Source organism: Eumetopias jubatus, unplaced genomic scaffold (genome assembly GCF_037043125.1).
Source record: "Eumetopias jubatus isolate StellerSeaLion01/CBP00866 unplaced genomic scaffold, mEumJub1_p1.0 scaffold_5, whole genome shotgun sequence".
NCBI lineage: Eukaryota > Metazoa > Chordata > Mammalia > Carnivora > Otariidae > Eumetopias > Eumetopias jubatus.
In genome coordinates, this window is record NW_028274811.1 from 41,744,321 (window position 1) to 41,759,980 (window position 15,660).

At 41.8% G+C, this 15,660-nt stretch overlaps 1 protein-coding gene and 1 pseudogene across 9 annotated transcripts in view; one reads left to right on the forward strand and one right to left on the reverse strand.

The window, feature by feature from the left end:
• ANKRD55 (ankyrin repeat domain 55) overlaps window positions 1–15,660 on the reverse strand; it is a 491,618-nt gene that overhangs the window by 265,290 nt on the left and 210,668 nt on the right. The window contains exons 4-9 of one of the 9 annotated variants that reach the window (XM_088023314.1): window positions 10,657–10,807; window positions 9,300–9,419; window positions 8,131–8,210; window positions 4,340–4,393; window positions 1,021–1,436; window positions 145–241 (exon numbers count right to left, since the gene is read on the reverse strand). The exons of 4 other annotated variants lie outside the window; for them this stretch is intronic. The gene's annotated coding sequence lies outside the window, so the exon portion shown is untranslated. 4 more of the 9 variants (XM_088023312.1, XM_088023316.1, XM_088023317.1 and 1 more) reach the window with 4 other exon arrangements.
• LOC114221036 (U6 spliceosomal RNA) lies at window positions 13,097–13,197 on the forward strand (annotated as a pseudogene).

The following is a 15,660-nucleotide window of genomic DNA, read 5'->3' on the forward strand; positions in this document are numbered from 1 at the left end:
AAATAGGTGAAGGGGATTAAGGAGGGCACTTGTTGTGATGAACACTGGGTGATGTATGGATTTGTTGAATCACTATGTTATACACCTGAAACTAATATTACATTATATATTAACAAACTAGAATTAAAATAAAAATATACATACATAAATGGAGCTTCCTGTTCACTTTGCTTGGAGTCTTGGCTTTGTCTTCATCTTTGCTGCCTCTTTGGTTGTTGCTTTCCTGACATCATGCCGATGTCTAAGGCAGAAAGAAGAGGAGATGGGAAGAGTGGTGCCAAACACATGGGTCCCTTAGCAGGAAAACAAAACCTTTTTCAAAAGTCCAAGCCTGACTCCAGTTTACATCTCACTGGCTCAGGTTATGTCATAAGCTTCTGCCAGCAGTGAGACAGGCTAGGAAAGCAAGGCAATAAGTGGGCATATTGCTTTCCTGAAGAAACCCGGGTTGGATACAGAATAAGCAACTAATAGAGTCTACTGTAAAACTGCTGAATGAAGACCCCAAGACTTAGGAACAGAGTGGAAATGCACCACCTTCTCCATGAATCATCTCTGTATCTCATCCATTCTTTTCCCAGATGGCCTGCCTCTGGCCACTGGATTAACATGAAAGGGGCAGGCAGACTGTGGTCAGAAGCCCAGGGAGTTCATCAGAGATATTAGTGTCTGCTTCCTCGAAGCTGACCAGATAGACAGCATACTACAAGTGTTCAAATGATTGTGTCTCTCAGGCTCATAAGGATGCTTGGCCTGCTTATGGCATGCAGGCAAATAGCTTCTTCAGAACCTCTTACCTTGGTCACCAATGCCCAGCACCATCTAGCCTCTGGGTCCTCATACTGTACACGGCTAAAGAAACTCTGGCAACAGTTAAAGTGCCTAAGATGGGTCTAGTCACATAGAAATATTGATGCAATGTCCTCCAGGCTTGTTGTGTGATTTTCCTGGAAACAAGAGCCTTCTTCTGACCAGTGTACCTGTGCTGCTTAAATCCTCCAGGAGGTAACTGAAACTCACTTGAACTAGGAGAGAGCTGTGTGATGCTTTCTTGTATCTTGGGCCATGGTTCTCATGATATGTGTAGCAGAAGGCAGTCCAGGAAGAAAAGTCAAGTCAATAGAAGGTGCCAGGACCTTGAATGTTGAGGCCTGAAGCAAGGCATCATGATGAAAGTCCTTTCAGTTATTCCAGGTCTCACCGTGATTCCATCAGGACACTTGTCACTTTGTTCTTCACTAGGTTAGGAGCCCCGTGAGGACAGGGACTGTGCCTGTTATTTTTACCTCTAGCATCGTGGGTGCTCAACAAATGGGCACTGAATGAATGAATGAATGACAGATTGTCTGAAAACAGCATATGACTGGAGGGTGGGAGGGAATGGCTCAAGGGAATCCCATGTACGCTGTGGGCTGCACAGCACTCTTCCACGGCCTCTGCATTAAAATCAAAAGATTATACCCAACTTCAAACTTACTTAGATTTTTTTTTCTACATTTGCTGACCTAAGCTCATTAACTTCAAGATTTTTTGTCCATGGTTGCCATTGAAAAGAAAGGAAAAAAAAAAAAGCCAGATTGTCCATAGAATTTGAAAAGTTATCAAATAGTTCAGTATCAAGGTAGGTCACTCACAGTACAAAAATTCCATTATTCTGTGATTCCTCCTTAGCTTTTTAATGTGAGAATATTCACCATTCAGGGGAAGAGCCTTGATACAAGTGAGACTGTTAGTATAATCCCCAAACATCTCTAATTAACCATGATTTCTTTTTAAAAAGTAATTGTAGTGTCTTCAGTAGCTAATCTTCCTCTCATTTAATTAAAATATCTGTCATTTTCTCAGATGTGACATCTGAGCACAGAGAGTCCCAAACCTTGCTAAAAGAGGAAAGGCAGGGGTGCCAGGGTGGTTCAGTCAGCTAAGTTTCTGGCTCTCAATTTCGGCTCAGGTCACGATCTCAGGCTTGTGAGACCAAGCCCTGTGTCAGGCTCTGCGCTCAGCAAGGAGTTGGCTTGAGATTCTCTCTCTCCCCCAGCCCCTCCCCCTTCTCTAAAATACACAAATAAATCTTTTTTAAAAATTAATAAATAAAAGAGGAAAGGCATTTTCCCTGTATCATGTCCTAGAGGATTTCCAGGGCTTATAATGGTAGAAAAAAGATCCTTTCCTGTCTCTTATGTCAGCCAGTGGCATTCTGTCCAGACTGTTCCCACACACTCCCACTCAAACGAATTGCATTTAAAGAGAATACGTTCTTAACCTGAACATTCCATCTGATTTATAACATTTCTTTCCTGGCCCCCCCAAATAAGCAAGCAAACAAGGAAGCAAGCAAGCAAGCAAGAAAAGCTATAATTATAATCCTTCACAATCATGAGCATCCTTAGCCTTGGGAAGTTTGTCAGTGAGGTAGAAGAAGAGAATTGCTTTTCAACTGTGCCATGTTAGATATCCACATGGCCACTGTCTCTGCTATTGCTTCTTTCTGCTTTCTGAAGAGGTGCAGGAAAGACAAGGTGCTTATGAAGTCACTGTCTATATAGGACTGTCCTATGTGATGTGAGGCCATGATCTGGCTGCCTCTTACAGTACAGCTTTTCATTTCAGGATAGCCCATTGTGCTGGCTGTTTTGGATGCAGCTTGGCATGAGCACAGAAAGTCCATACAACCACCCACAACTTGATCTACTAGTTGTGAACGGAAACTTTTGAACACGTTCCACCAGCTGTACAATGGTACCATTTATTACTTTATTCTCAGGGGAAAACATTTGCTGTGTGAATAATACCAGGGACTTATGTAAGCCTCTTCATTTTCAGGGAGCTTTATGGGTGTCAGCAAATTCACACAACACCGTGGTAAGGTAGCAAGGCATTGTTATGCCTTCTTTACAGAGAGAGAAACCAGATCACAGCATCAGATTTTCCCAAGGCCACATGGACAATAAGGGGCATGGACTCACTTCCAGAGAGACCCAAACTTTCCTGCTAGAGAGCACAATTTCCCACTTAGAGAAAGACTCCACAGGATTCTATCCTGGATCTAACACTTGAGGATAATTGCTCTGACTTTCGACAGCTCTAACGCTGCCTCATTCTTTGGTTTTGTCCAGATGGACAAAAAGGGAAAGACAAGATGGGGTACCCATATAGGATAGTGTGGAGGTTTGTCATCTCTCATATACCTTGTCATTGAGGAATTGTCCAATCTATAGTCACAGGATTACAGGAGAAGGTGCTGCGTATCCATATAGCTCCATGAAGTAAAAAGGAACTTTTCTACAATATAGGATGGATTTGTTGATTCCAATTGTTACTTAGGAGATTGAGAAAGAGTCTTCCTTATCAGCTCTGGGAACATGCTAAATACCTCTGGAGTGGGTTGAATTGTGACTTCCAATAAAGTATGTACAAGTCCTAACCCTCATACCTGTGACTATGACCTTATTTGGCAAGTGGGTCTTTGCAGGTATAATTAAGGATCTCAAGATGAGATCATCCTGGATTTGGGGGTGGATCTAAATCCACTGACAGGTGTCCTCATAAGATAAAGGCAGAGAGAGATCTGAGATACAGACACACAGAGGAGAAGGCCATGTAAAGACAGAGGCAGAAACTGGACTTATTCAGCTAAAAGCAGAGGGAATTTTGACAGTTGTCAGCAGCCACCAGAAGTTAGGAGAAAGGCATGGAATGGATTCTCCCTTGGAGCCTACAGAAGAACCAACTCTGCCAACACCTTGATTTCAGGCTCTGGCCTCCAAAACTGTGAGAATAAATTTCTGTCTTTAAGCCACCTAGTTTGTGGTAATTTGTAATAGCGGCCCTAGGACACTAATACATCCTCTTCAGCTTCTTCTCCCAATACTCAGAATCATGAGTTTTAACTCAATTCAAAGCTAAAAGGTAGAAGTGCCTGGGTCGCTCAGTCAGTTAAGTGTCTGACTCTTGATTTCAGCTCAGGTCATGATCTCAGGGTCATGAGATCAAGCCCCATGTTGGGCTCTGCACTGGGCGTAGAGCCTGCTTAAGATTCTCTCTCTCCCTCTGCCGCTGCCCCATGCACACACTTGCTCTCTCTCTCAAAAAGAAAAAGAAAAAAGCTAAATACATACAATGACAAATCTTTTATTGTGTGTGTGCCAGTGGTAGAGGGTATTAAAATTCTAAAATGGTTGAAAATTACTCTCCCAGATAACCAATATTAGTGAATGAAGAATTGGATTCTCTTGACTTACTCCACTGAGAAGGTAAAAGGGACAACATGAAGAGAAGAAAAATCAAGAACCAGTGGAATGAATTCAAATTCGATCACAAAGCACCATAGTTTTTATACCTTATCTTCTTCGGGCCACTGCCCCAAGGAACACAAAGCAAAGCACAGTGTAGCCTTTAAAAATAATAAAGTTATAATTATGATTAATTTAGTAAAAATTTATTATACAAATTAAACTATTACAGAAATTCATAATGTAGAAAATATCCACCTCCAATATGGTACACCTTCCTCTAATTTTTTTCACTCTAAATATATGAACACTCTCTGTCTCTTTCCCCAACCTTTTAAGAACTGGAATGGAGAGTGGGTCTGCAGGATAGCCTGGTGTCTACTAGATTTTTGGCCTAATTTAGTTGGATTAAAGGAATGCCTGCTGAGTGGTCCTGAATATAAGTCCTATTTCTTGCAAACCTTGGGTCAGGCAACTCTGAGTCCTCTGAGTACACATACCTGACATGAGATTACACTTTTGGTTAGAACATAGATTGATATATTTTTCCTATTAAGGGCTAGAGAGTAAATATTTTAGGTTTTGTGGGCCATACGGTCTCTGTTGCAACTAATGTCTGCTAATACAGTAGAAAAGCAGTCATAAATGAAATGCACATGAATCACCATGGCTGTTTTATTACTATTTTATTGCTGCATAGCAAATGACCACAAACTTAGTGGCTTAAAACAACACTCATTTATTAATTCTAGTACTATAGGTCAGAAGTCTAGGTGGGCTTAGGGTCTGACAGGCCTGATAGGAAGGTGTTGGCCAGAAGGGCTCTCATCTGCAGGCCCTGGAGAAGATTTTGCTTCCATACTCACTCAGGGTATTGGAAGAATCCTGCAGCTTGGGGTTGTAAGATTGATATCCCAGCTTCCTTGCTGCCTGTCAGTGGGGGCCATTCTCAGTCCTCAGGGCCATCTCTCAGGTCTCTCATAGTCTGTTCATAATATGAATGTTGCTCTCTTCCAGACCAGCTGGAGGACATCTTTAACTTTCTCTTCTATTCCCAGTCAGGGAGAACTCTTTACTTTCAAAGGGCTCATATGATTAGTTTAGGCCCATCTGAGTAATTTCCCCAAAGACTAACCCAAAGTCAACTGATTAGTAACCTTAATTACACCTGCAAAAATCCCTATTACCATACAATGTAACCTAATCACAGGAGTGAAACCTCATTATATTCAGTTTTTGCCTACCCTCAAGGAGAGGAGATTATACAGGGGGAACATCACTGGGGGTCATTTTAGATTCTGCCTACCACAGCTGGGTTCTATTACAGCTTTATTTATAGACACTTAAGTCTGAATTGAGTAAAATGTTCACATCTAACAAATATACTTTTTAATTCTTTTTCAACCATATAAAAATGTATACACTATTCTAAGCTTATAAGTTTATATAAAACAGGCAGAGGGCCGGATGTGGTACAGGACCTGTGGTTTGCTGACCCCTGGGTTAGAGGATCAGATAAACAAACCCTACAGGAACACCAACAGAGTAATTTTCATAATACCCCACAAAGTGCCTTCTTCACAGTAGGTATTCAGTGAGGGCATGAATGAACAAATGCTGGGTTCCAGAAAAGACTGAGGAAATAAAATGCACCCCAAAAGTCCTGGTACAGAGTCCACTGCTGTGAGTAGAGTAAAAATAGTTTTACTTTTGAATATGAGACCAGGCATGACCTAGGGGAGGCCCAGGTGGCCCAGAGCTCAGACCGGAGCACCATTTTCCTTGGGCTCCAAAGAGAAAGCACTGTAATTACAAGGGTTACATAACAGTTAAAGTCTACCCAGCACACTTTATTTTATTACTGGACTAAAAAGCCAAGCAAAACTCAGCAGTCTCTCTCTCAGATGCTGGACTTTGGATCAGAGGCTTGTCTGGCTGGGCAACAGTGCTATAGTCCATCCAAATGTCACTGAATTTCTTGGTAAATGAATCAGGTGGGAATGGCTTCGACCATGTTGCGAGTCAAATGTATAGAAAATACAGGGCCAAAGAGAAAATTTAGCACTGCTGGGTGAGATCTCTTGTCCAGTACTAAAGGACCCATCCCCAGCATTTTTTAAATGGATATATTCCCTGGGATGATGGGAAAAATCAGAGTATTGGCTGAGACCATATCAGAGGAAGAGTATTCACTCTGGAAAATCTGGGAGAGAGTGTTCCAGTCCATAAACTACCCAGAACCCCAGATTCACAGAATGTTAGGATAAGAAGGAATCCGAGGGACCACCTGCTTCAACTCTCATGTGCGGAAAGAAACCAAATCTCGAGACATTAAATTACTTTCCCAAATGTCCCAAGCTAGTTGGTAAGAGCTTAGGAAGAGCCTATTTATTGTGATTCCCAATAAAATACTATTTGTGCTCCATCTTCTTTTCTTCATTTGTCCCAGGTCCTCACATTTTTGTGCTGGTTAGCATTTTGGCCAGAATTGTGCCAGAAAGTATTGCTCCTTGCTGCTCCTCCCACTGTCACAGCACCTCCCTGGGCTGTTGTCACTTTTTGCCTTGTATTTTACAACCCTGAAGAAGGTGCTCCCTACCTAGATTTTCTTAGGTCATTCTTTCCTGGCTGCTATTTTACATAACACATCCAGGCTGCTGGTAAAGAATCAGAGCCTTGAGAGCAGCCTGGTTTGGTTTGGGCAGAGTCTAGTTTAGGTCAGAGCAATCCTTGCATTAAATATCAATATCCGAAGAAGATGGGAAGAGGTTTCTAAAATATTTATTTGTATTTCTAATTTATGGCTCAGTTTTCCTTAAAATGAAGAGGTCTGATTGCTCTGTGCCACCCTAGCAATACCCTAAATCTTTGGAGAATATGCTTCTTGTTGGATCCCTAGCAGGGAAGGACATCTTTCCTTGTCCAATCTGTCCTCAGTATCTTAGGGCCCCCTGGGGTTTCCTCCCCATTCCATGGGGATGTACTTAGCCCCATCCCCAGGCCTCCTGTACATCAGCTTTTGAGACCATAATCTAGGAGCCTTAAGTGCTGAGCTCCCACCACGGAACTCTCCGGACTGCAATTCTCCAAAACCCTTCTCTCGTGCAAGGCCTCAGGATGGCTCAGGCAGGATCTCTAATGGTTTCTGTGCCACTGGTGCCCATCCTCCGTTTCTGCTTCTTGGTCTTCCTTGGTCCTGCTTGCTATCCCTCCATAGCATGATAGGGAAGTCATAACCTCTCACCAGCACAGGGTCCTTCCAGCTCTCTACCAAAATTGTGTCCAATTGGTCTGCACCTTTCCCACCATCAGCTATGAGGATGTGGAGATTTTTGTTACATTTGGCACTGCTCACTGGGCTTTCTCTTCCTTTCACTGTTAAAACTCACCTGTTAGATCTGCCTTCCTGTGATTCTGATACTGTCTCCTGTGTCACCACTCTTATCCAACGCACTCTTTTTGTCCCCCAGAGCCACTACTCATGAAGACCATGGACTAGCATGCCTGGGTAGGTGCAGAAGGCCCTGCACAATTGACATCATGAAGTCACCTACAGAGAGCTCCCTCACTGCTAAGGGTTCCAGGAACCAACTCTGCTGTTTGCTCGCTCAGGTGGGGCCTCTGCCCCCACCCGCTACCCAGGGCACCATCGGTGGGGATTAGGAAGCAGTCTCTGTCCCCCCATCCCTCTCCACATGCATCACAGATGTTTCTTAAGGAAAACTACTGCAGCCTCACAGCTGCCAGTTCTGAAGGTCCTAGGAACCCCATTCTGAGGCTCCTTGCTGGACTCACTGTCCTCCATCCTCTTTCCATTTTCCGAGGACAACTGCATTCATGCAATGAAAGCAATGCCTGTATTGTTGAAGCCATGGCTGTCTTCACACACAACACTGACCTTTCTCTTCTGGATCCTGTAACATGGGTCCTGAGTATTCTGCTCCTATCTTAGCAGGAGAAATCCTGTCTCAGTTCATCCTACAGGAGAGATACAGGCACTTCCTGTTATTATTTTTGCCCAGAAGTGCTTTGAACCTTTCAAAAAAATCTTTTTCCTCTTTTATAAACAAAAATGCTATGCTCGACCACCCAGCAAAATCTTGACATGACCTTCATAGGGAGATGAGACCCTGCCCCCATCAGGTGCTCCCTCAGAAGGCTCACTCACTGATGCTGATTCCCTCCAGCTAAGAGAATTTGTCAAACTTTACTTTGTTTGCTTACGTGACAGGAATAGCAGACTTATATTGGTTCTCAAGTTATGAAATTTTACTATAATATGAAACACCTTTTTATTTTTAAGGGATACATACATTTCCTTCTAGAAATGCTGATACACATCCATAGGAACTTTACCTATTTGAAAAACAAGGCTATAAGATGTCAGGGTAACAAAGGGAAGGTGTGAAGGCCACACGAAGAACAATTCTGTGGGACACAGAGAGAAAAAGAAGAGTCCCATCATGAAACTATCTTTTTGAATACTTTTCTGGCCAAATAGTGTTCTCAGAAATGGGTATATGTTCTGTCTCAACCTGCACACCAAACCCATTAGGTTAGAAATAGCACATCTCTGCATGGTATGCAATATACTGCCCAAATGAAAACAGTTTTCACCCCAACTCCAGAAAAGTCCTGCTTTATAAATTTCTTGTTTCTTATGCAATGTGTTTAATATGATGCTCTCCTATACCAGCTCATCCATTTTGTCAATTGCCATTAGTAGATCCTTGAGAAGCAATGCAAAGACCTCCAATCCACAGAGCCTGACTACGGGCATATGTATGAACTCAGAGCCCCCAGCTAGGAGCAAGGAAGGGCTTTATGTGTGTATTTTGGGGGTGGGAAGTGGGACCCGATAGAATCCCAGAGATCACAGGTTGCAGGGCTCTCTTTGAACATGATCATTTTTAAACTTTGCCTCTCCCTGAGCAATAACAAGGTCGGAGACAAAACATAATCCCAGGGTATGAACAGGCATGAGGCTTCAATTGCTCCAGCTAGCAGAGGTAAGAAAAGACTACCAATATGACAACTCCACAGACATATGGCACAAGGGATCATTACCCAGGCCGGTCAACTCTGCATGGTCTAATCTGCCGTGGCCCTGTAAAGCACCAGTGTATCGTTTAACACAGCTGGACCTACTCTTCAGAAGCACATTGCTATGGCTAAGGTTGTGCTGACCTGAAAGAAAAGAAGAAAAAGAGATGGTATTAATGGCTCCCTTTCATGTCAACAGGATTTAATGAAAGAGGAACAGAGGGCTTTGTCGTTTTTCAATGCCCCCAAACCTTACCATGTAACCAGGATATTTGGGGTTCTATTTAGTATTTGATTTGAGTTTTAATTATTTTAGTAATAGACAAAGTAAAAGCTGAGTAAATCACATGCATTAAAATCCTGAAAACCTTTTCCAACCTAAAAACAGCAACTTTTCGCCTACATTCTACATGAGGAAAAACGAATGTTTCAATGAAGCGTCCCAAATTCTTAGATGAATCAGAGATAAGGAGCTCCCACCAGCAACTTCAGTGTCACTGGCCCAATTTAGCAGTTTGGGCTTTGGCAGCAGTCCCACTGACAGGACAGAGGACTCTTTGGGAAGACAGGCGATTTGAAATGCAAGTGTTATTTATAAATTATCTCCAGATGGTCCAGTTCCTACAATTCCTAAATTGCTCAGAATTTCAGAGTGGAAATTTTAATCATAGACATTTGAGGTTGATTGGTCTAAGCTGGGGACAATTTTGAGAACTCAAATGACAAAAAGAAGGCAAATGAGTCTGTCCCAGGACTGCTCAGGAGACTTGCCCTTGCTCGTGGCGTCTTGGTTAATCAACACTTGCCTCCTGCTTTACAGTCACAAAGCCCTTTCCTCAGACTCCCAGAGGGCCCTTGCCCTTTGCACCTGGGAGGAACTGCTGAAAATACCCTCTAAGGAAGGAACCAAACTGAATAGTTAATTTACTGTTAGAGCATATCCCGCCCCCCAGCCCCCAGGACAGGATAGGTATTAGAATTCCCATGCTATCTGTTTCTCTCAAGTATTTCTCAGCATCAGGAGCTAGGTCCGATCTATACTTGGACATCTCCACGGCTCTCTCCCCACACCTCCCTCCCCTTCCTCCTTTCATTTCTCCCTCTCTCAATCCCTTCTCTTTCCCTTCTCTCCCTTCCTTTCTCCCTTCTATCCTTCCATTGTTCTTCCCATTATTTCTTCCATTTATCTAACAATTGTTTATTAAGCACTTACTATGTGCCGGGCATGGGGTTGGGTGCTGATCAGAGGTCAAAACACACTTTCTTCAGATACCAGCAGACAAAAAAATAGTACCTGAGTCCTCCCTCATCATAGAGCTTTGTAGAATCACATCAATGCCAGTCCATGAGAGTCCATGTATGCAAAAGAAAAAAGCCTTACCATATTTACTTCTACCAATGATGAATTCAAGATTCTGAGGAAAGATGATCTGCTCAAGATTATAAAATTACAAAGGAAGTTGGCGGGGGGAAGCTCTCTTAGGCCTCCAGACACAATGGCCATGATTCTTCTGTGTATAATTTTGGTTTAGCTGAGGAAAAAAGAAGAAACGGAGGGATGGTCATGTGTTACCAGGCCTATTCAATGGCTTTAAATCATAGACAATGCTGGGCTCAAAGCAGACATTTAGACTTTAGAATAAGTGATCCAGAGGATCATTAAGAAGGGATGTTCATTATTTCTCAGGTTCATTGACTTGTACGGATAAAATACATAAAAACTGGACAAGAACAGTTACCTAAAGAATAAAATGACTGAGATAGCAAGGAAATCATAGCAACATAGGTAATATAGGTATGTTATTCATCTGGAAGGCTAATTGCTGGCATCATACATGCTTGTATAACTGATTTACAAATTAATTCTCTAGGAAGAATAATACAGTGGTTATTCTAGCAATGATGATTGCCACAGATACAAGAATGCAATAATGAAGAAAGTTGGACAGAGGTAGCCCAGGGGCTTTCAAACTCTAGCACACATCAAAATTGCCTAGAAGGCTTGTTAAGACATGCATCAATAAATAGGCTCACCCCCAGAGTTTCTGATTTAGTAGGTGTGGGGTGGGGCCTGAGAATTTGCATTTCTAGTAAGTTCCCAGGTAGAAATTGATGCTGCCCCTCCATCTGGGAGCACAGTGAGAATCCTGAGTTAGAGACCCGTTTTGGGGAAGAGCAAAGATGGGTGCAAGAGGCACATGACTGAATGTAGTGGGTATCCGGTGTTGGGACTTTGAGAAAGGATGTGGATGAGGTCATAGAGAACTCTGAGAGCCAAGAAAGAGAAGGGAAGGCAAGGGAAGGGAAGGGAAGGGAAGAAGGGAAAGAAAGAAAGAAAGGAAAGAAAGAAAGAAAGAAAGAAAGAAAGAAAGAAAGAAAGAAAGAAAGAAAGAAAGAAAGAAAGAAAGAAAGAAAGAAAGAAAGAAAGAAAGAAAGAAAGAAAGAAAGAAAGAAAGAAAGAAAGAAAGAAAGAAAGAAAGAAAGAAAGAAAGAAAGAAAGAAAAAGAAAGAAAGAAAGAAAGAAAGAAAGAAAGAAAGGAAGGAAGGAAGGAAGGAAGGAAGGAAGGAAGGAAGGAAGGAAGAAAGAAAGAAAGAAAGAAAGAAAGAAAGAAAGAAAGAAAGAAAGAAAGAAAGAAAGGAAGGAAGGAAGGAAGGAAGGGAGGGAAGGAAAGAGAGAGGGAGGGGGTAGAGAAGAAGGAAGGGAGGAAGGAAGGAAAGAAGGGAGGAAGGAAGGAAAACTTTTCTAAAGCAAGAGAGAGACATTAAATGTTTTGATGAGAAGCATAGTGGATGTCACAACCTGTGTTTTGGAAAGATACCTAGTGACAGGTGAGGGCTTTGGGTCTCTTTGAAAGCAGAAAAATTTGGGCAGAATCTGTGGCTATCTGTATAATTTCTTGATACAGTAAACTGAAAGATAAATTAAGTGAAATGATACAAAATAAATGGAAATAGTTTTAAAAAAAACAGTAGTATAATCTAATGACATAATGCTATTGATTTATTAAAATATATTTTTAATTTAAGCAATATATATACTTTTTATTAAGATTTTGGGAATTACAAAAAAAGAGAGGAAAAAAATCAGTCATCCATATTCCCACCACCTCCACACAAACTCTAGTAATTTTTTTTCAGTATTTCTTTCTTTTTAAGTTTATTTATTTTTTTAGTCATCTCTACACCCAACGTGGGGCTTGAACTCAAGACTCTAAGATCAAGAGTCACATGCTCTTCCAACTGAACGAGCCAGGTGCCCTAACCAATAGTGTGTATTATCTCTATTGTCTCTTCATCTTTTTTATGCCCAAGAATATTTTGCTGCGTTGTGACCACAATATAGATAAAAGTTTTTTCCTACCTTATTTTATACACATTATTTTCTTAAATCACTGTAAGCTTTTGCTAAACACAATTGCCAAACACATATGCTACAGCAGATACTGCTGTTTACCTGTCTAATGGTCCGATTCCAGATTTTCCCTGCTGGCTGAATCCAGTATTTTTTGGCCTCCACCTCCTTTATTTGATGTAAGTAAATCTTCATTAATATAAAACAGTCAAGGTAGTTCTCTCTTAACCAGTAACTGATGTAAGGGCTTTCTTTCAGAAAGTGGCAATGTTTTTTACTTGGCAGTCAAAGTTCTCCATGACTGTAGTAGTTTGAAAAATGGACACCAGAGCTATCAGGTCCTAATCCCTGGACCTGTAAATGTCACCTTATTTAGAAAATGGGTCTTTCCAGATGTGATTAAGTTAAGGATCTTGCTGGATTATCTGCATGGCCCTAACTGCCATCATCAGTTTCCTTATAAGAGAGAGGGTTTCCACAGCACACATGCCAAAAATGGAATACTATAGAGAAGATAGCATGGTCCTGCACAAAAATGACAAGTGAATTTGTGAAAAGTTCCACATTTAAAAGCGAGAGAGAACCAAAGGGAGGTTTCACACAGGCACACAAAGGAGAAGGTGATATGAAAATAAAGCAGAAACATTTGAAGACTGGACTGAGGTGGCCACATGCCAGGGAATGCCAACAGCCCCCAGAAGGCGGAAGAGACAAGGAATAGATTCCCCCCTAGAACCTCCATAGGGAGCACGGCCTTATCAATGCCTTAATTTTACTGATTTTGGACTTGTGGACTCCAGAACTGTGACAGAATAAATTTCCATTGTTTTATATCACCGAGTTTGGTGTCATTAGAGCTGCAGACAACTAACACAGTAACTTACTCCAAATAATTCTTGAAACGTTCTGTCCCAGTTCTGGTCAATAAGACATGGTCTATGAAATGGAAGGCTCTTCTTGGAAAGATTTTCTTGCTCTTAGAAAAAGAGATGTTGTGGGAGGGCAGTCTAATTTTTCTACTAGATGTTATTGCATCTACCTATAACATTAGAACTGTGGCAGCCATCTTGTGACTATGAGGCAGGTAAACCTGAGAACAAGCCAATGAGCCAAAGGTGGGAGAGCAGAAAGATGGAAAAAAGCTTGGGCCTTTGATGACATAATCAAACTGTTTTAATTAACCAGCCCTGGGACTTTCCTATTATGAGATTTCTTCTTACTCAAGATAATCTTCTTAAGTGAGATTAATGTGATTTTTAGGCTATCCTTAGTTGGGTTTTTCCTTACTTTCAGCTGACAGCAACATACCAGATGCATTCATCAAATGGATTACACCATAATTAAGAAATTGGCCAACTATGGGCCTGAAAACTACTGCCCGACTTTGTAAATAAAGTTTTATTGGAACACAGTCTCACTCATAGCCTGCTGTCGTTTTTTGTGCTACAATAATAAAACTGAGTAGTTGTGATGGAGATCGAATGGCCCACAAGCTTAAAATGATGCTATCGGGCCCTACCAAAGAAAGTTTGCAAACTCTTGCCATTCTTGAACACATCCATTCCTTTATTATTGCATATCGTTTTTCTAGTTTCTCTGAAAACTGTCTTCTTTACATAAATTTTAAAACCTGTCACTTGACCATATTCCTGCATACACACCAAGTGCTATACATGGACAAAGAGTCCAATAAGAAAATAACACACTCATGGAAACAATTTACAATCATCTCCTACTTCATCTGTGATCTTACCAGAGTTGGCCAACGGTTATGATCAACACGTGAGACTGCCTTTTCCACATATAAATAAGTACAGGTGATTACAAAAACTAATTCAAAACCGTAGCCTAATCGAGAAGAAAAACAAGAAAAAAAAGCTTTTCTTTCCCCTTTTTAAGTTTAAATCAGCCAAACTAAACTTCCTCCAGGGCTGAATGATGTTGGTGGGATGTACATCACGGTGAATGTTATTACAGCTGAGAGAGAAGGGCCTGAGCAGTCTCCAGTAGGCCAGCCTGAAGATTCCACTTTATGGTTGCAATCCTGAGCAGGGAGAAAGCTACTATTCAGTGACTAAGGCAGGACTCAAAGCTTGTCATGTAAATGGAGCCAATTGTATATTTAATTGATGTTTTGACTCTATGCCACATTCGCTCCCTCTCAAAGAAGAAAAAGATCACTTCTTTTTAGCAGGTTCCCCATGATGCACTGCACTCCGAAGGCACCTTCCTTTAAATGATGTGCGTGGCAGGCAGTCCTGTGGTTAAATTTGTGGCTGCACACAAGCAGGTTGCAGGAGGGAGTCGCTGACCAAATAACCTTTTGAACTTGGTGGGAAGGTCAAGCTGTAGCTGCTCCGGCCAAACATTTCTACTTGCTTCCTTAGAAGCTGCTCAGGGGGCTCTCTTTGGGTGCAGAAGGAGCAAAATTTTCACATCTCCTAAGTTCTTCTGGGGGCTTGCAGGATGCCCCCTGGGGCAAAACGCAAATAAATGGGCAAGGTGCATAATCTGAATAATCTTTGAGGATGAGCCAAGCCTTGTCCTTTTATCAGGAGGAATCATCTAGAACGAGTCTGGCATCTTGGAGAGAGTCCAGAGTAAACAGTCCCTGAAGGCAATGCTCTGTAAATGCCCAGGATCTGGCTGTGCTCTAACATACACACACACAACACTCACTCGCTCACTCACTCACTCACTCACACAATGCAATGTGCAGCAAAAACACCACCACCAAATCCTCAGGAAAACAACCAGAAAACCATTGGCTACAGTGTGCCAGACTCAGAGAATGGACAATCAGAGGCAGAAAGTTTCAAGTCCATGAATATTCAACAAGAATCAATGAAAGTGCTTTTGGAAAGCTCCCGATTGGCACTTCCAGCCTATTCCACAGTTACCTTCTTTCCAAAACATCTGATAGGGAGGCATTCTACTTCCTTTCCCAAAGAATGCTGGACATGTGCTACATTTTCCATATCAACCATGCAAAACAATGACTCCCCCCCACCCCATTTCTTAACTAAGACAGAT